This window comes from Carcharodon carcharias, chromosome 3, assembly GCF_017639515.1.
Source record: "Carcharodon carcharias isolate sCarCar2 chromosome 3, sCarCar2.pri, whole genome shotgun sequence".
Lineage (NCBI taxonomy): Eukaryota > Metazoa > Chordata > Chondrichthyes > Lamniformes > Lamnidae > Carcharodon > Carcharodon carcharias.
Window position 1 is genome coordinate 197,919,943 of NC_054469.1, and position 21,011 is coordinate 197,940,953.

Genomic DNA, 21,011 nt, shown 5'->3' on the forward strand with positions numbered 1-21,011 from the left:
TAGCATAGCTAACAGATATAAATCACTAACATTGTGGGTCTCAAGTGGAATACAAAATTAAACAGAATGAAGAAGTGTAGCAGGAATCAAAATTTGAGTCATCCAGGAAACTTGGTACTAAATTTCCATGGCAGATATTTTCTATAAATTTGCTGAAAAGTTGCAGCATTGCTGCAGCTTAATTAGTTGGTCAAGTGACATCAATAAAACTTCCATGAACAATTAATTTTATAACGTAAACAAAAATGCTTCTTAAAGATATGCTGAGACCTCTCAAGCAACACACAATTAACATACAAACCAGTGATGTATGAATCAAAAGCTTAATATTTATTGGACAAGCTGCAAGTTTATATTGAAGAAAAAAAAACTAAAATGTTTGATAGGAGTTGCCAAAGTAAACCATTAACATAGTAAAGTGAAGCAAAATCTGAGCACCAGTCTCACCTAATCTCTCACCCAAATTCCCCATCAGCAATTTGTATTATTGCATCTCTACAGTATCAAAGTTGTTTTGAATGCAATTATTCTACAAATCAGATGATTTTCAGTTAAATTTTCATATCAAGGGTGCTTGGCATCATCCAAAATGAATTATGAATGACTTGAAAATAATAGAAATTTCTGACTGAAAAATGTTGATTCTACCTACATTCTACTTCTTGAAATTTTCCAAGAAACTCTTGTTTTTAAGGATTCTAATCATTACCAACCATATATATTGAATCAAAATTAGACTATTTCACAATTAATTTATCTTTTTTCAAAAACAAATATAAGTTTATCTCCTATGGCTGTACGCGACTGGACCCAAGGGAGCAAATGCAATTCAGTTCCCTTTGTAAGTTTTAAGTGTAGGCCGAGGAGCAGGGAGGATCAGGACGGAGGTACTATTGTGCCATCAGCGATAGGTAGGAGGGTATAATTACAGTGACAAGCTTACAGAAGTAGTTTCATTATAAATGTGGACAAAAGGACAGAAAAGGTTTATAGACAAGGCATGCAAACACAGCTTTTTCATATATTACAGATAGGTTTGCACTGATGCTGACGGCATTTTTCAGTTTAACTTAGAACTGTTCTAAAAGAAGTAAAGTTATAAGAAAAGAAGGATGTTCCAGTCCATCAAGATCACCCCAAGCAGTTTGCAGTTCAACCTCGCACACCAAACCCTCCCAACAATGCTGTCTTTTGGTAGCTCAGGAAAAACTCAACTTCTTTAACTCATGAAGGCAACAAAGCAAACCTCTGTCATCTTCAAGAGTGCCAAATACAATTGAAACTAGTTAATTACTCCTTAAATCTGGGGATGAGTCCTCTTCTCTCAGGAAATTCTCAAGCTTCTTGTTCAAGAACTGTAGCATGTGTGTGTGTGTGTGTATTGGGGGAGTGGAAAGGAGAATGAGAGATACTGCAAGCTGAAGTGGGCTTATCATTTATGAGAACACAAGAAACGGGAGATGTAGACCAACAAGCTTGCTCACCATTCAATAAGATCATGGCTGAGCTTTTACATCAACTTGATCAATCTTAATCTTGAACATTAACTCATTGTGTAATCATCCACCATTTTCTAGGGTATAAAATGCCAAAGATTTGTTACCCATTGCACACAGAAATTTCTCTTTAACTCAGTCCTGGATGGTCAGTCCCTTATCCTGTGACTAAGACCCCTAGTTCTAGGCTCACTAACCAGAAGAAACAGCCTTTCAGCAGCTAACCTGGCAAACCCTCTTAGATTGTTATATGTTTCAAATAAATAGGCTTTCAATCTTTTAAACTTCAGAGAATAAAGGTCCATTCTACCCAATGTCTTAAAGGACAACCCGCTCATCCCAGGAATTTATCTAGTGAAGTTTGGAGACGAGGAGGGGCGGGAACGTGTACAATTATATCCTTCTTTAGGTAAGGAAGCCAAAACTGTTCACAGTACTCCAGGTGTGGTCTCACCAAAGCCATATATAATTGCAGCAAGACTTCTTTACTTTTATACTCCAATCCCCTTGCAATAAAAGTTAAGGTACCATTTGCTTTAATTGCTTGTGATACCTTCTGTGTTTTGTGTACAACTCCCAAAATCCTTCTGCAGTCGAATATCCTTTATTCATACATCTGAAAACCAAACACATTCCAGAAACCAAACTTTTTTTTGGATGCACCGTGAGCTAAAATGAACCTTACCAACCTTTTGCGTGGGGAGTGTGACTCAATCCAACGAAAAAAAGACACACTTTAGAAACAAAAACCAGAGGTTAATAAGGCAGATGAAGCTGGAAGAACGATTCAAGAAGGCCCCCCAGCAGAGTGCATTGACACTCAAACATCCGAAAGCTGAAAATATAGGAATACCGAAATGCAGTCAGCCTCAAGTGTTTTAGGTAAAGGATACCCAACCTGTTGGTACCAATGTTTAATAGTATCTCACCTTATTAAAAAATTCTGCTTTTCTATTCTTCCTAACGTAGATATCATCACATTTCCCCACCTTATACTTCACCTGCCAATTACTTGCCCAGTTAGCCTGTCTATATACCTTTGCAACCTCGTTCCATGCTAGTGACAGCTTACATTCCCACCTAGCTTTGAATTGCCAGCAAACTTGGATCCATTATACTTGACGCTGACATTAGCACATCCTTTAGAAAATATCAGCTCTGTCAACACCCCTTTGTCCTTTTGTCTATGACATCTTTGGCAGTCTCTTCTTGGCCTCCACCAATAACTGGCCCCCTATCGAGCTCTACCTGTCCCACCCCCCTCTACCAGTTTACATTTCATCTCATTTCTATATTTCTTAGTTCTGATGAAGGGTCATACGGACTTGAAATGTCAACTGTATCCCTCTCCGCAGATGCTGTCAGACTTGCTGAGTTTTTCCAGGTATTTTTGTTTTTGTGGCTGACTTTAACTCACTGACAAAGAATGTAAAGTACTGATCTGCGCAGTGCTGCAGAATTACTACTGCAAACCTGAATATGATCCATTTATACCTGCTCTGTTTTCTATCTATTAACTAATTCATGCTAATATATTACTCCCCAATCCTATGAGCCCTAATTTTGTGTAACATCATTGTATGGCACATTATTGAATGCCTTTTGAAAATCCAAATATACTACATCCACTCTTATTTACCTGGTTAGTTACACCCTCAAAAAAAAACCCTTATAGGATTTGTCAAACATGACTTTCTTTTCATAAAACTGTTGGTTTTACCCAATTATACAATTTTCTAAATCCACTACTAAATGTCCTTAATGATAGAGAAAATGCTTGAATCTACTAACGTCAGGCTAACTGGCCTATGGTCCCATTTTCTCACTCACTCCTTTCTTGAATTAAATTTGCTACTTTTCAATCCACAGGGACCATTCTAGAATTTAGAGAATTTGGGAAGGTAAAGACAAAGGCATCTATCATCTCTGCAGACCCTTCTTTTAAAACCCTCGGACGTAGACCCTCAATGTCTCCTTTCAATGCCACTAATTTCTCCAATGTTTTTTTTCTACTAAGATCGAAAGAATGAATTTCCTCACTCTCATTAGGCCCTCGGGTCTCTATTGTTTCCTGTCTTTTTTTGTGTCTTCTGTGAACACAGAAAAAAACATTTGTTTAATATCTCTGCCATTTCTTTATTCCCCATTATAATTTCTCCTCTCTGCCAGCAAGGAACTCAAGTTTGCTTTCATCATATGCCCATTTACATACTTGTAGAAGCTCTTAATCTTTTACATTTCTTGCTAATTTTCTCTCACTCTACTTTCCTCTCCAATAATTTCCTGTGGAGTTCTTAACTCCTCAAAGTAGTCTTATCTTTGAACTCTAATTTTATTCATATTGTCAGCTCAGTGAAGTCCTTTAAAAGGAGCTTTCCCAATGAGATCATCAGGAGTATTCACTTTTAATTGACAGAATGGGAAAAAAATCCAATAGGTAACTTATTATAGTTGGGTTTAAAAAAAGGTTTTAATAGTGAGACTGTTAAAAAATCATAAAACAAAAACAGAATTACCTGGAAAAACTCAGCAGGTCTGGCAGCATCGGCGGAGAAGAAAAGAGTTGACGTTTCGAGTCCTCGTGACCCTTCGACAGAACTAAGTAGAAATAGGAAAGGAGTGAAATATAAGCTGGTTTAAGGTGTGTGTGTGTGTGTGTGTGTGTGTGTGTGTGTGGTGTGGGGGGGGGGGGGGGGGGGGGGGGGGGGGGAAGTGGAGGGGGGGTGTGGTTGCAGGGACAAGCAAGCTGTGATAGAAGCAGATCATCAAAAGATGTCACAGACAACAGAACAAAAGAACACATATATCACCAACTTCAACACCTATATCTAAACGAATGTGCTAATTAAGAATGGATGGTAGGGCACTCAAGGTATAGCTCTAGTGGGGGTGGAGGGGAGCATAAAAGATTTAAAAATATTTAGAAATAATGGAAATAGGTGGGAAAAAGAAAAATCTATATAATTTATTGGAAAAAAAAAAGGGGGAAGAAACAGAAAGGGGGTGGGAATGGAGGAGGGAGCTCAAGACCTAAAGTTGTTGAATTCAATATTCAGTCCAGAAGGCTGTAAAATGCCTAGTCGGAACATGAGGTGTTGTTCCTCCAGTTTGCGTTGGGCTTCACTGGAACAATGCAGCAAGCCAAGGACAGACATGTGGGCAAGAGAGCAGGGTGGAGTGTTGAAATGGCAAGCAACAGGGATTTTTGGGTCATTCTTGCGGACAGACCGCAGGTGTTCTGCAAAGCGGTTGCCCAGTTTACATTTGGTCTCTCCAATGTAGAGGAGACCACATTGGGAGCAACAAATGCAGTAGACTAAGTTGGGGGAAATGCAAGTGAAACATTGCTTCACTTGAAAGGAGTGTTTGGGCCCTTGGACGGTGAGGAGAGAGGAAGTAAAGGGGCAGGTGTTACATCTTTTGCGTGGGCATGGGGTGGTGCCATAGGTGGGGGTTGAGGAGTAGGGGGTGATGGAGGAGTGGACCAGGGTGTCCCGAAGGGAATGATCCCTACGGAATGCCGACAGTGGGGGGGTGAAGGGAAGATGTGTTTGGTAGTGGAATCATACTGGAGTTTGCGGAAATGGCAGAGGATGATACTCTGAATGCGGAGGCTGGTGGGGTGATAAGTGAGGACAAGGGGGACCCTATCATGTTTCTGGGAGGGAGGAGAAGGCGTGAGGGCGGATGCGTGGGAGATGGGCCGGACACGGTTGAGGGCCCTGTCAACGACCGTGGGTGGAAAACCTTGGTTACGGAAGGAGGACATGTCAGAGGAACTGTTTTTGAAGGTAGCATCATCGGAACAGATGCGACGGAGGCAAAGGAACTGAGAGAATGGGATGGAGTCCTTACAGGAAGCGGGGTGTGAGGAGCTGTAGTTAAGGTAGCTGTGGGAGTCGGTAGGCTTGTAATGGATATTGGTGGACAGTCTATCACCAGAGATTGAGACAGCGAGGTCAAGGAAGGGAAGTGTCAGAGATGGACCACGTGAAAATGATGGAGGGGTGGAGATTGGAAGCAAAATTAATAAATTTTTCCAAGTCCTGACGAGAGCATGAAGCAGCATCGAAGTAATCATCGATGTACCGGAGAAAGAGTTGTGGAAGGGGGCCGGAGTAGGACTGGAACAAGGAATGTTCCACATACCCCATAAAGAAACAAGCATAGCTGGGGCCCATGCGGGTACCCATAGCCACATCTTTTATTTGGAGGAAGTGAGAGGAGTTGAAGGAGAAATTGTTCAGCGTGAGAACAAGTTCAGCCAGACGGAGGAGAATAGTGGTGGATGGGGATTGTTCAGGCCTCTGTTCGAGGAAGAAGCTAATGGCACTCAGACCATCCTGGTGGGGGATGGAGGTGTAGAGGGATTGGACGTCCATGGTGAAGAGGAAGCGGTCGGGGCCAGGGAACTGGAAATTGTTGATGTGACGTAAGGTGTCAGAGGAATCACAGATGTAGGTGGGGAGGGACTGGACAAGGGGAGAGAGAAGGGAGTCAAGATAACGAGAAATGAGTTCTGTGGGGCAGGAGTAAGCTGACACGATCGGTCTACTGGGACAGTTAAAAATCATTTTTGCTTTAAGAAAGTACCTCTTCAAATTTGGGTATGATTTGAAAACCTTGGCTCAAGATTTACTGGTGATGTAATCATTAAAGGCTCTGGACAGTGTCTGATTTATGTGGCTCATCCAGTTAAGTACTGTGGCTACAAGAAGAAGTCAAGAGGATGGGAATTCTGCAGTACCTCACCTCCTGACTCTCAAAAGCTTGTCCACCATCTACAAGGCGCAAGTCAGGAGTGTGATGGAATACTCTCCACTTGTCTGAACAGCTCGAACGAAATTCAATATGCTGGATATTATCAAGCACAAAACAGCCAGCTTGATTGGCACCCAACATCTTAAACATTCACTCCATCCACCAATGGTCCACTGCGGCAGCAACATGTACCATCTGCAAGATGCACTGCAGCAGTTCCCCAAGCCTCCTTCAATTTGGTGGTGGGTAAGTTACTAGAAAGAATTCTGAGGGACAGAATATATCTGCACTTGGAGAGACATGGATTAATCAGGGATGGTCAGCATGGATTTGTTAAGGAAAGGTAGTGTTCGACAAATTTGATCGCAATTTTTGAAGAGGTAACCAGGAGTGTTGATGAGGGTAATGCATTTGATGTGGTCTACATAGATTTTAGCAAGGCTTTTGATAAGGTCCCTCATGACAGACTAGTCAAGAAAGTAAGAGCCCATGGGATTCAAGGCAAAGTGGCATGTTGGATCCAAAACTGGCTGAGAGGCAGGAAGCAGAGGGTGATGGTAGAGGGATGTTTCTGTGACTGGAAGTCTGTTTCCAGTGGGGTTCTGCATGGCTCGGTGCTGGGGCACTTGCTGTTTGTGGTGTACACAAACGATTTGAACTTAAATGTAGCGGGTACGATCAAAAAGTTCGCGGATGACATGAAAATTAGTAGGGTGGTAAGTAATGAGGAGGATAGCTGTAAACTGCAGGAGGATAGCAATAGACTGGTCAGGTGGGCAGAGCAGTGGCAAATGGAATTCAACTCAGAAAAGTGTGAGGTAATACACTTGGGGAGGGCTAACAAGGCAAGAAATTACACTATGAAGGGTAGGGCCCTGGAAAGTACTGAAGATCAGAGGGACCTTGGTGTGCATATCCACAGATACCTGCAGGTAGCAGGGCAGGTAGATAAGGTGGTTAAGGAGGCATATGGGATACTTGCCTTTATTAGCCAAGGCATAGGATACAAAGGGCAGGGAGGTTATGCTGGAACTGTATAAAACACTGGTTAGGACACAACTAGAGTATTGCGTGCAGTTTTGGTCACCACATTATAAGAAGGATGTGACTGCACTGGAGAGGGTGCAGAGGAGATTTACCAGCATGCTGCCTGGTCTGGAGGGTCTGAGCTATTAGGAAAGATTGGATAGGCTGGGGTTGGTGGAGACAATTGTGTTTTAAATATTGCTGTTAGGGACTAGACATAGTTTAAGTAAATTATATTTATATTTGTGGATGTTAGGAATGAGTTTTAACTTTAAGTTTAATTTGCATTTCTGTATTTGTGTTAAGAAAGGGAGAACTGGAGTTCTGGTTTTTCTTTAAAAGATGCCTGCATTTTAATAAAGTTTACGGCTCTTGAAGGTAAGTTAAAACAAACAAGGCGGAAAAAACTGTGCTGCTGCCTAGCCACAGGGTTCCAGAGAGATAGGCTCCACACAGACACAAACTGAAAGCAGTCAGATTCCAGTTGGTCATTCTGCTCTAAGGTGAAAGGAGCCACTTAAGTCTCTCACTAGCTGACATACGAGCAGACTGCTGAGGAGAATAAGTCTAAGAATCTTAGATAAGTTGCTCTAGTTAAAGTAACAGTGAATGTAAAGTGAGTTCTGGATCTCAAGGGTGATGCCAAGTTGTCAGCAGTCTGCTGGGAGAGGGAATTGCAGCGAGCAGGTCCTAAAGGAAAAAGAGAAAAGCCCAAGGAGCCTTTTAAGTTAAATCAAGGACAAGGACAGGAATCTGGAAAAGGTTGTGTTGTGAAATTAAGAGTGAGGAGCAGAGAAAAGCTCCAAGCTTAAAAGGGAGAAAGCTGCGGGATGCAGAATTAAAGCAAAATAGGCTTGCAAGAAGCCAGAAGATCTAAGGAGACAGCTGAAGGACTGTAACTCTTTACTAGGGGTTTGTGAAGCAGTGGTGTTCTGTTGGCACAATTGAGCATTTAAGACAGTGTGCGTGGAAGGCAAAGCTTGAATGCACATGGCGATCCAGGGTGAGGAACATTTGAAGGAGAGTTTGGGACCCTGGGGTAGAGAAAGTGTCGTTTGGGAGAAGATTCCAAAGCGGGTTCTTTGAGAGTGGAGATTAGAAAACCTTATGTGAAAGGTGGAGTTCAGTGAGACCGGTTGGCTCACGGTGTGACAAGCTTCTTGTGGGAGTTGATGAGGGATCCATAGCATCTGTTTGGGGTGGCATCTGTCACTGGTTTCAGAGTGTGGTGTGTCTTGACTACAGGTCACCTATTGGTTTACATGGACTGTGTACTTATTGGGAATATTAGAGTATAAGATAGCTTTTGTAAACTGTGTTAATCTGGAAAGGAGGGGGAAAATCAAAAGCCAACCGCCTCCTCCTCCTCACCACCAAGTATACTGAACATAGGCTCATCATCACAAACACACCCTTTTGGTAAGGCAACATGGAAATATCCCCAATTCAAGCATTGGCACCTCTTGGGCTATGTCATTACCCAAGTCCTGAACAGGAAGCATTTGCACATGAACCACACAGGGTGCAAATGACTGCTGCACAGACCAGACTTTTACATTCCACCATTAGCATATGCCTGACACCCAAACACCAAAAGACCCTCAAAGAAATCCAGGAGAAGATTTGACATTCACATTCTCCGGAATATAAAAACAAGAGAACAATTCCAGCTGCTACTTTCTCCCTGCCTTGCTCTCTCAGGCTCCACAGGCATCATTGTGCAAGGTCTTGGGGACAAGATCAACTTTGCGATTCCACGAGGCATGCACCTAGATCATTGGGCTTGAATTTCACAAGCACCAATTCAACAAGAATGATAATTACCCTACATCTCAGCAGAAACAAGATGAATACTTATTACCTAAATCCAAAGCTCAGAGAATGATATGTATCATCAATAATAAGCGGTGGGTAGTCAAGGCCACTGAAATCCACTGCTGTGCAGACTGGCACGACATGCGCAGCTTCTTCGAGGCCACCAAGACTATTTATGGGTCACAGACAAATTGTTCCTCTCTCCTTATGCACTGAAGATAGCAACACTCATCTCTAAGATGATGCAGCCATCCAAGATCATTGGTAGCACTACTACCGGACCCTTCTCAATCAGGAGTTAACAGTATCGGACGAAACCATCCAAAAATCCCTCAACAGCTTGAGAGGGTCAAATTTGGGTACACTGCCAACACTTGCTGAGATACAAAAAGCTATCAATTGGATGAAAAACAACAAAGCATGTGATCCGGCCAACATTCCTGCAAAGATCTATAAAGCTGGTGGTCATGAACACTCGCTTAAACTCTGACCATTTTACAAAAATCAAGAAAGATGAGGTACTATCTCCCATTTTCTGCAATGCTATCAGTTTCGTTTTTTTTAATAAGGGTGATAAACTAATTTGTGGAAACTATAGGGGCATATCACTTGTCACTGTGGGGAAGATTCTTTCACAAATCCTCCTGAACCCCCCAACTGTCAGCAAAGATACCCTTTCAGAGTCCCAGTGTGGTTTCTGGCCATCCAGGCCAATCACAGAGATGATCTTTGTCACTCAACAAATCCAAGAAAAAGTGTCCAGAACAGCACAAAGAGCTCTACATGGCCTTTAGTGATCTGTCAAAGGCTTTCGACTCCATCAACCGTGAAACCCTTTGGAAAATCCTCCAGAGACTTGGATGTCAGCAAAATGTGTTACTGACCTCTGACTCCTACATGATGGAATGACAGCAATTGTTCTTAGCAATAGATTGGAGACTGAGCCCTTTCGTATCCAGAAGGGCATCAAGCAAGGCTGAATAATTGTGTCAATTCTCTTCAATATTTACCTCAGCCTGATCACGGAACTCATTCGTGACCAACTTGCAAAGGGCCATAAATGAGTTGATTCGACGGGAAGCTTTTCAACTCAACAGGCTGACCCTCCAGTATTTCCTTGATTAACAATATGCTGACGACTGTGCAATTGTGCCCAAAGCGACTTTCAGATTATCCTTAACCTCCTTCCACTCCGCATACAAAAGAGATGTCCTGTCACACATCAGCAAGACCAAAGTCTCCCACAGCCCACCCCTAGACGAACACCAGCTATTGCTATTGATGAGGAAACGAAGTTGTTGAACACATGCCATATCTTGGCAACCAGTTTTCTCTAAAGGTCACCATCGAAGGGGAGGCCCAGGACAGAATCAACTGTGCCAGCACAGCCTTCCAAAAATTGTCCAACTGGATCTTCAGCAACAGAGATCTCGAGAAGAGGACAAAGGTTTCCATCTACAATGCTGCTGTCACCATACTTCTACATGGCAACGAGACTTGGGTCACCTACCCAAAGGCACCTCCAAGCACAGTAGAAGTTCCACCAGCAGTATCTCGGCAAGGTACTCAAAATTGAGTGGGAAGATAGGTGGAAAAGCTCCAGAATCCTCAGCGAAGCCAATTCTTCCAGCATCACAATCACGATCATGCGAAATCAGCTCTGCTGGTCTGGACACTGCATCCACGTGCCAAATAATCAGCTTCTGAAGCAGATCCTGCTTTCACAACTTAAGGATGGCACCTGGTCTCAAGGAGGACAGAGAAAATGTTTTAAGGACACTCTGAAGGCCTCACTGGAAAGGGTACAATCTGACACTGGCAAGTGGGAGGAGCTTGCCACAAACTGCACCCTGTGGCGGCATTTCATCCAAGTCACAACACAGTCAGAAACCGATTTCAAACTCTGCTACGGAGAAGTGGCTAAAGCAGATGGAGCATGTGCAGAACCCTGGTTTAAGAACCCTGCTTCAGGGCAACTCTTGTCCTCTCTGCCCAAAAAGCTGTGGCTCTACAACTGGCCTGAGTCACTCGAGGACACACAAATAATGAACGCTAGCAAGATGTCATGCTCGTTTTGAGGGATTAAGAACAACAAATGAAACTTGTTGATGTAGAACAGTTCGCCAAGTTGTGTTGTTTTAATTTGTTTTCCTCTCTGCATCACTTTCCTCACCCCACCAGCTTCTTCGCTACAGATTACTATAGTTTTTTTTCTGGTTTTGCTTGCAACATATTTAACAGTTAAAATTGTAGTCGCAACTGTAACTAAGTTTTCTGTACAAATTGCCAGGTTTTCCTTCAAAAGTGTGATATACAGCACCAACCTATCAAGTAATGATTCTAATCCTACTTTCACTTATCTGATGACACAGGTGAAAGAAAATGACAAGACCAACATTAGCAAATTGTTAAAGATTTTATTAAAGTGCATATATTCACAGGCACTTCAACAGTATCACCAGGTTATAAATGACCATATTTAAAATCAATAGCTTCTCTTGTCTTTAAAATAAATATGAAGAGTAATATTTTATTAGCAGCACGCTCATCATTAATTAAGATTCTTGCTCAAGAGAGAAACTTTATTTTCAGGTTTGAAGAGCAATCCATATGCACAGAAAATGACTCTGCTTGATTATATTATTGTAAAGCTGGGGTGGGGGGGGGGGGGGGGGGGGGGGGGGTGCAGAGGGGAATGACAAAAAATGACTCTATATAGCAGGCATCCCAAAAATAGCAAATTTTGTTAAATCCTGAGATGTACCAAGACACTATACAAATTCTGATGCTATAAAAAGCAATGCAACATGAGGTTAATTCCCCCGTCACCCTAGACAAAGATAAAAATTTACTAAATCAATATGCTATTAATATGTTATTAACTGTAGAGAACATTAAACCTAGATTATAAATATTTGCCAAATGCCTGCACTGTGTGATTTTACAGGAGTGTTAATCCTGACCAGTTTCACATTGATAAACAGAAGATATTTACAGTATTTCAACTGCAAGCGTGTAGACCCGTTACAAGGATCAATGGATAAGATAACACAAGCACATCTCAACTTAGATTTGCAATGTTGGTCTCTAGTGTATAAACACAAATAAGAGCATATAGTCAATAACTGATTATCTAAATGTATTAAACACTCAGATAATTAAAATGTCAGACCATCAGCAAACAATGAAAATACATTTGATCACATTATTGTGCTATGTAAATGCGCATATTTCTGAATAAATAAGTCCTTTTCTGCTGTAACTGTACAGGATGCAAATTCAGCATTTGAACTCCACAATGGAGGTTTGTACAAGATGTTCCTTGTGCAAGATCAAACCACTCTCACTTTCCATGGGTCAAGAGGGAAGGCTCGTCACTGGTTAGCTCAGCACACATTAGAGGCTTGGCCCCCTTAATTCTGGAATTTGGAACTTGCATGCAAATCTACCCTTGGAACAGCACAAGTTCTAGATTTCAAAATGGAAACCAACTGAGACAGTTCTGACCAACAGATTATCATTTTACAGGGCATCACAGAGGGGATGCTAAAGAGACATAATTATCACTTACATTGCGATTTTTAACAGGACTATTCAATTAATCAACATAAATGGAATAGTGAATGCAAGTTAGACAATTTTACACAGCAAATCCTACAATTAAACTTAGGTGGTTAAAATCAAGCCCTTTATGTATGAATACAGGTTACACAATATTAAAATTTCACCAAGGGGAAATCAATAAGGCACCTTTGGTATACATATACATTCAAAGAAATAAAGAGCTGGAGACAATTTTTTTCTAGCAAGACAAAGCACTTTAACTTATATATCAGGGCATCAGGTAAAAGTGGAAGAAATAGTTCAAAATGCAAGTATTTCTTAAAAGAAGTGAGAATTACCCGATGATCCTACATGGACAGCAAAATTTATGATAAATTGCTGACACAGGGTCCCAAGGCGTAATTCAATAAAGCAACTGCAATGTTGTAACCACGAGAAAACCTGTGATTAATAACGCCAGTAGAGAACACAGAATCTGAATTACAGTCTAATTGCCAGACTCCACCTATTCTTCCTCATAAATATCCCACTGACTCGCATACAGGCTGCACTTCCACATATAAACAAAAGGACACTTGATCAGAGGTGCAGCCTACACGCGAGTTTAATACTCTATCTTGGGGTTGGAGAAGAGCTCAAGTTTGGGGTGCAGTTCATGGCAGGGATGGCCCATATGGTTATTTAATAGCATAATCATAATTTTGGAAGTTGATGTTGGAATCAGGGTAATAAAGGTGATAGCAATGTGCCTGGTAACCATATTATATAGTATCTGTTGGGAAAAGGATCTATGCTGTATTATTAACTCAATGAAATGCCAAATTAGTAAATGAAAAGCTGATGTACCACTGCAGTTTAAAAAAATTGCCATTACATTTGCACTGTAAGATGTCAAATATCCCAAGTTGTCAATGTCACTCCACTGAATTGCCACTGGCATCACAGCATATGAAATGGGACCAGAATAATGCCATTTTGCCCTTCAGCTATGATCTCCCTGAAAGGCAGAATAAGCTTGAACAACTACTCCACCTTTCCACACTATCCCCATACCCCTCAGCATTCAAAAATCTAGTTGACTGACTTGAATATAGTCACTGACTGAGCATCCACAGCACTCTGGGTTAGAGAATTCCAAGATTCACAACCCTCATTAAAAAAAATCCCTCATCTCAGTAATAAGAGGTAGATCCCTGATTCAGAAACTGTGACTGTGTTCTACATTCCTGAGCCAGGGGAAACATACACCCAGCATCTATCCTAACAAGCTCCTTAAGAATTCATGCTAATATATTACCCAACAACCTCGTGTGGCCCCTTAAGCGAATGCCTTCTGAAAATCTACTAGTTTCCCCCATATCTACCCAGCTACCTCACAAAATAAAAGAATTGATTTGTCAAGCACAATTTCCTTTCATAAATCCATGTTGACTCTGCCCAACAATAATGATTTTCTAAGCGCCCTGTTACCACATGCTTAAAAATAGATTCTAGCATTTTCCTTCTACCAATGTTTGGCTAACTGACCAGCATTCCACTTTCTCTTTCCCTCCTTTCTTGTAGGGTTATGTTTGCTCCTTTCCAATCCACAGGGACTACTCTAAAATCTAGGAAATTCTGGAAGATCAAAGTCAATGCATCTACTACCCCTTAATATGTAGGTCATCAGGTTAGGGGATTTTTCTGCTTTTAGTCCCATCAATTTCTCCAGTATTATTTTATCAATGAGAAATTTCTTGCGGGTTTCTCATCCTTGCTGAACCGTTGGCACACCCCACTATTACCAATGTGTTTTTTTTGTATCTATATTCAGAGTAAACGCTAAAGTATTTGTCTAATCACTGCCATTTCCTGATTCCAACCTATTTCTCCTGTCCTTCATTCTAAGTCCTATTATGGTGACTGGTAAATGAAGAAAATCATATATTGTAGATTTTTATGGTTCATAATGATTCAATAACCTCTTCCTTTGTACAAACCTATAGAAGCTTTCACAATCCTTTTATACATCATCCTTTGCTGAATTCTAAAATCCTTCCAATCCTCAAGTTTACTGCTCTTTTAGCAACATATTCCTCTTCTTTTAAAATCAATTGTCTTTAACTTCTCATCAGCCATAGCTGGACTACTTTTTCCTTTAGCCCTTAGGGGAACGTATATTTGCTGCAAATTATGGATGATTCTTTTTCTGACCTTTCTCTGTTATGCATAACAGCTACAACTTGTAGGAATTTTGTTTTATATATTGTAAACTTCAAAAACATATCATTTGTTTGAAACATTGCTGGCTAATTTATCATAAAAAGTCAAAACTATAAGCCATTTATTCAGAATCCTGTATTCAATTCTCAGGCGTCCAATACTGGGTTTAAAAAAAACAGGATGAAAATCTTTGTAGTGATAGTGACCTGCCTCTCAGGTCATTTTCTCTCAGACATCCTAAGAACGATATGATCCCCACCATATGCAATGGATTTAATTACTTTTCATGCATTCATGGTATTATAATAAGCAAATCATTCAATTTGGACACATTTCTAAAGGTATCTATTTGCAGCTTTAATCAGTCATTGGGCATTGTACAGTTCTATCAAACGTGGGTGTACTGCCTGAAGTTTTTCCTCAGCCACCAAGTTCCTGCTTATCAATATATCTTTTTATATGATTTGTCATATGATAGATATGAACAGCACCAGAAAATACACATAACAAGCCATTTTTTCCTCAACCATTAAACTTACTAGCACGTAACTTGTATACAAATTTACTGTCAGATATGAAAAACATGAACAACCCAAAATTACTTCAGAATTGCCATTTGAAGTCAGAAAGACAATAATTGTCAACCCACCATCAATATGTCTACAAGTTATACATAAACCAAGCAACTACACAATCTCAAACCATTTTCTCAACTTATAAATCAACCAACTCTGCAAAAAAAAGATCTCTCGTATATCTTTGACAGAATCCTAACAACAATTGAATGGGCTGTAGTTGCCTCATTTTTCACAAGCACTTCTCTTTTTACATTTTTATAGTTGAATAAATCGATCTGCAACTATTTCAAGTGAGCCACAAGCAGGATAAGGATAATGACTTCTGTTCTTTTGAGTTTACATAGTTAAGTAATCATGGCCATTTTAAAAAAAAGTTGTGCAAAAGCAAGTTAAACTGCTACATTTCCTGTTAGGATGTACTCTGAGCCCAATGAATAGTCAATGTTCTCCAAACATCTGCCCGATCATACCTGAAATGTGTTCATCCTTGTAGATTCTAATTAGAGAGCCTAAATGAAAATTTCCCCAAATCCACTCATGCATGAGCACACTTGATTCTTTTCCCAGTATCCTACTCCACAGGCTCAATGTTGTCCTTTTTGATAGACAAGGGAGCCAAGGATTATGGGGGTGGAGGGGTGGCGCGACAGGAAAGTGTAGATGAGACGACAACCAGATTAGGCATCATCTTATTGAATGGTGGAGCAGGTTCCAAGAAGCAGAAATAGACCATTTGGCCCCAAGTCCTATGTTCTAATGCTTCATGAACTTTCTTACTCCCATTTCCTTCCGCATGTCCAAGTTACTACTTACTTTCTGCATTCTTCAATTCCCCAGTCTCCCTTCTTCGGTTTCGCCCCTCCACGTGCTGTTCCCCGCATCGCCTCATCTCCTGCTCCAATCCCGCGTTCTATCCGTATCTCAGCCACCCTTATTACGTCACAGCCTAATCTCCTGCTCCTCTCAACCTGTTGCTTTCACAGGTACCAGTTCCCACACGCTTTCTGTCTCTACACCTCTTATACCTGACCTCGTACTCCGAGATCCTCCACATTCCCTATCACTAGCCTCTACTCTCCTGTCCCCAGTCTTCCATATTCACACACTTGTCTTTACATCCCTATGCTACTTGCTTGCCCCCAGGTCACACATCCCTAGCTTCAATGAACCAGATTTCCCCATTGCTCAAATGCCCTGTTGCCAGCCTCTACTCTCCTGTCCCCACTTACCTATCTGTCGATGCCTCTTTATCACCAGCTCTGCATATCCCTGCTATTCTGTCACCAAATTGCCTTAACCCACTGTGCTGCTCTCAGCTCCAGAAAACTACACATTCTCATCTCCAGGTTTCCTCCCTCCTGCTTGCATTCATGACATTCCCCATCCCCAAATTCCACTTTCCTGTGCTTGGAAGACAGTAGAGCAGTGGTAATGTCACTGGGCTAGTAATCTGGGGACATGGGTTCAAATCCCACCATGGCAGCTGGTGGTATACATTCGAACATACGAATGAGGAGTAGGCCGCGTGAGACTGCTCCACCATTCAATAAGATCGTGGCTGACCTGAATGTAACCTCAATGCCACATTCCTGCCTACCCCTGATAACCTTTCATCCCCTTCTTAACCAAGAATCTATCCAGCTCTACCTTAAAATTATTCAAAGATTACTCTTCCACCACCTTTTGAGGAAGAGAGTTTCAAAGACACTCAACTTTCAGAGAAAGAGTTTCTCATCTCTGAAATTTAACTTCAATGAATAAATCTAATATAAAACGACACCCAGTAATGGTGGTCATGACAACTATTATTAATTGTGCAACAACCCATCTGGTTCAATGATGTCCTTTGGAGAAGGAAATCTGCCTTCCTTAACTGATCTGGCTGCCATGTGACTCCAGACCCACAGAAATGTGGTTGACTCTTAACTGTCCTCTGAATTGGCGCAGAAATTCACTCAGTTCATGTCCACTTAGAATAGACCTCGTCAGCAACACTCCCATCCATGACAGAAGAAAAAAAAAAATCCCCGTTCTCAACACCCATAGCCATGCCCCCCTCTCTCCCGTGCCTCCCCCATACAGCTCCGCTCCACTGTGTCTTCCCCTTTCCTGACCCCTGTACTCCCCCTCATGTCCCCCCAACTCCCCCCTCCTGTCCCCTGCTCTCGCCCCACTCACTCCCCCACAGTACCCCCCCCGTCCTGCCCCATCCCCTCTCCCCCACATGTTCCTCCATCCTGACCCCTCTCCCACGTTCCCCCCCACGTTCCACCCTCCTGCCCCTTGCTCCCTCCCATATCGCCCCCCCTGCTCTCCTTCTCTCCCGCGTCCCGCCCCCTGCTCTCCTTCTCTCCCGCGTCCCGCCCCCTGCTCTCCTTCTCTCCCGCGTCCCGCCCCCTGCTCTCCTTCTCTCCCGCGTCCCGCCCCCTGCTCTCCTTCTCTCCCGCGTCCCGCCCCCTGCTCTCCTTCTCTCCCGCGTCCCGCCCCCTGCTCTCCTTCTCTCCCGCGTCCCGCCCCCTGCTCTCCTTCTCTCCCGCGTCCCGCCCCCCTGCTCTCCTTCTCTCCCGCGTCCCGCCCCCTGCTCTCCTTCTCTCCCGCGTCCCGCCCCCTGCTCTCCTTCTCTCCCGCGTCCCGCCCCCTGCTCTCCTTCTCTCCCGCGTCCCGCCCCCTGCTCTCCTTCTCTCCCGCGTCCCGCCCCCCCTGCTCTCCTTCTCTCCCGCGTCCCGCCCCCTGCTCTCCTTCTCTCCCGCGTCCCGCCCCCCTGCTCTCCTTCTCTCCCGCGTCCCGCCCCCTGCTCTCCTTCTCTCCCGCGTCCCCGCCCCCTGCTCTCCTTCTCTCCCGCGTCCCCGCCCCCTGCTCTCCTTCTCTCCCGCGTCCCGCCCCCTGCTCTCCTTCTCTCCCGCGTCCCGCCCCCTGCTCTCCTTCTCTCCCGCGTCCCGCCCCCTGCTCTCCTTCTCTCCCGCGTCCCGCCCCCTGCTCTCCTTCTCTCCCGCGTCCCGCCCCCTGCTCTCCTTCTCTCCCGCGTCCCGCCCCCTGCTCTCCTTCTCTCCCGCGTCCCGCCCCCTGCTCTCCTTCTCTCCCGCGTCCCGCCCCCTGCTCTCCTTCTCTCCCGCGTCCCGCCCCCTGCTCTCCTTCTCTCCCGCGTCCCGCCCCTGCTCTCATTCTCTCCCGCGTCCCGCCCCCTGCTCTCATTCTCTCCCGCGTCCCGCCCCCTGCTCTCATTCTCTCCCCGCGTCCCGCCCCCTGCTCTCCTTCTCTCCCGCGTCCCGCCCCCTGCTCTCATTCTCTCCCGCGTCCCGCCCCCTGCTCTCATTCTCTCCCGCGTCCCGCCCCCTGCTCTCATTCTCTCCCGCGTCCCGCCCCCTGCTCTCATTCTCTCCCGCGTCCCGCCCCCTGCTCTCATTCTCTCCCGCGTCCCGCCCCCTGCTCTCATTCTCTCCCGCGTCCCGCCCCCCTGCTCTCATTCTCTCCCGCGTCCCGCCCCCCTGCTCTCTTCTCTCCCGCGTCCCGCCCCCTGCTCTCATTCTCTCCCGCGTCCCCGCCCCCTGCTCTCATTCTCTCGCCGCGTCCCGCCCCCTGCTCTCATTCTCTCCCGCGTCCCGCCCCCTGCTCTCATTCCTCTCCCGCGTCCCGCCCCCTGCTCTCATTCTCTCCCGCGTCCCGCCCCCTGCTCTCATTCTCTCCCGCGGTCCGCCCCCCTGCTCTCATTCTCTCCCGCGTCCCGCCCCCTGCTCTCATTCTCTCCCGCGTCCCGCCCCTGCTCTCATTCTCTCCCGCGTCCCGCCCCCTGCTCTCATTCTCTCCCGCGTCCCGCCCCCTGCTCTCATTCTCTCCCGCGTCCCGCCCCCTGCTCTCATTCTCTCCCGCGTCCCGCCCCCTGCTCTCATTCTCTCCCGCGTCCCGCCCCCTGCTCTCATTCTCTCCCGCGTCCCGCCCCCTGCTCTCATTCTCTCCCGCGTCCCGCCCCCTGCTCTCATTCTCTCCCGCGTCCCGCCCCCTGCTCTCATTCTCTCCCGCGTCCCGCCCCCTGCTCTCATTCTCTCCCGCGTCCCGCCCCCTGCTCTCATTCTCTCCCGCGTCCCGCCCCTGCTCTCATTCTCTCCCGCGTCCCGCCCCCTGCTCTCATTCTCTCCCGCGTCCCGCCCCCTGCTCTCATTCTCTCCCGCGTCCCGCCCCCTGCTCTCATTCTCTCCCGCGTCCCGCCCCTGCTCTCATTCTCTCCCGCGTCCCGCCCCCCTGCTCTCATTCTCTCCCGCGTCCCGCCCCCTGCTCTCATTCTCTCCCGCGTCCCGCCCCCTGCTCTCATTCTCTCCCGCGTCCCGCCCCCTGCTCTCATTCTCTCCCGCGTCCCGCCCCCTGCTCTCATTCTCTCCCGCGTCCCGCCCCCTGCTCTCATTCTCTCCCGCGTCCCGCCCCCTGCTCTCATTCTCTCCCGCGTCCCGCCCCCTGCTCTCATTCTCTCCCGCGTCCCGCCCCCTGCTCTCATTCTCTCCCGCGTCCCGCCCCCTGCTCTCATTCTCTCCCACGTCCCGCCTCCTGCTCTCATTCTCTCCCACGTCCCGCCTCCTGCTCTCATTCTCTCCCACGTCCCGCCTCCTGCTCTCATTCTCTCCCACGTCCCGCCTCCTGCTCTCATTCTCTCCCACGTCCCACCTCCTGCTCTCATTCTCTCCCACGTCCCACCTCCTGCTCTCATTCTCTCCCACGTCCCACCTCCTGCTCTCATTCTCTCCCACGTCCCACCTCCTGCTCTCATTCTCTCCCACGTCCCACCTCCTGCTCTCATTCTCTCCCACGTCCCACCTCCTGCTCTCATTCTCTCCCACGTCCCACCTCCTGCTCTCATTCTCTCCCACGTCCCACCTCCTGCCCCCAGCTCTCGTTCTCTCCCACATCCCACCTCCTGCCCCCAGCTCTCGTTCTCTCCCACGTCCCACCTCCTGCCCCCTGCTCTTGTTCGCCCCATGTCCCCCTCTCTTTCCTCCTGCACGCTTGCTCTCCCTCTCCATGTCCCTCCTCCTGCCCCTTCTCTCTCTTTCACATGATTCCCCCCCAGCCCCTTGCCCTCATTCCCCCTCATGCCACCTGCTCACTCTCTCTCCACCCCACCTCAACCATCCTGCTCTCTATCTCTCTCCCCCCCCCATCTCAAACCCCCCGCTCTCTCCCTCGCCCCCACAACCTTCCTGCTCTCTCACCCCCCACATTCCCCCCTCCTGTCTCCTGCTCGCTCTCTCCCCCTCAACGTTCCCCCCTCCTGCCCCATGCTCTCTCTCAACCCTGCCACATTGCCCCACCCGGTCCCTTCTCCCACCCCCCACAACCTCCCCGCTCTCTCATCCTCACCCCCACATTCCCCCGTCCTCTCTCCCCCAAACCCCTTGCTCTCTACCCCGATCCCACGTTCTCCCCTCCTCCATCTCTCTCTCTCACCCCCAACCCACGTTCTCCCCTCCTCCCTCTCGCCGCCACCCCACGTTCTCCCCTCCTCTCTCCATTGCCCCCCCACCCCACGTTCTCCCCTCGTCTTTCCATTCCCCCCCACCCCACATTCTCCCCTTGTCGCTCC

General features: G+C 45.9%; 1 protein-coding gene across 1 annotated transcript in view; it reads right to left on the reverse strand.

Annotated features, from left to right (window-relative positions):
- Positions 1-21,011, reverse strand: part of stt3b (STT3 oligosaccharyltransferase complex catalytic subunit B) — a 115,124-nt gene that overhangs the window by 87,366 nt on the left and 6,747 nt on the right. The window lies entirely within an intron of this gene.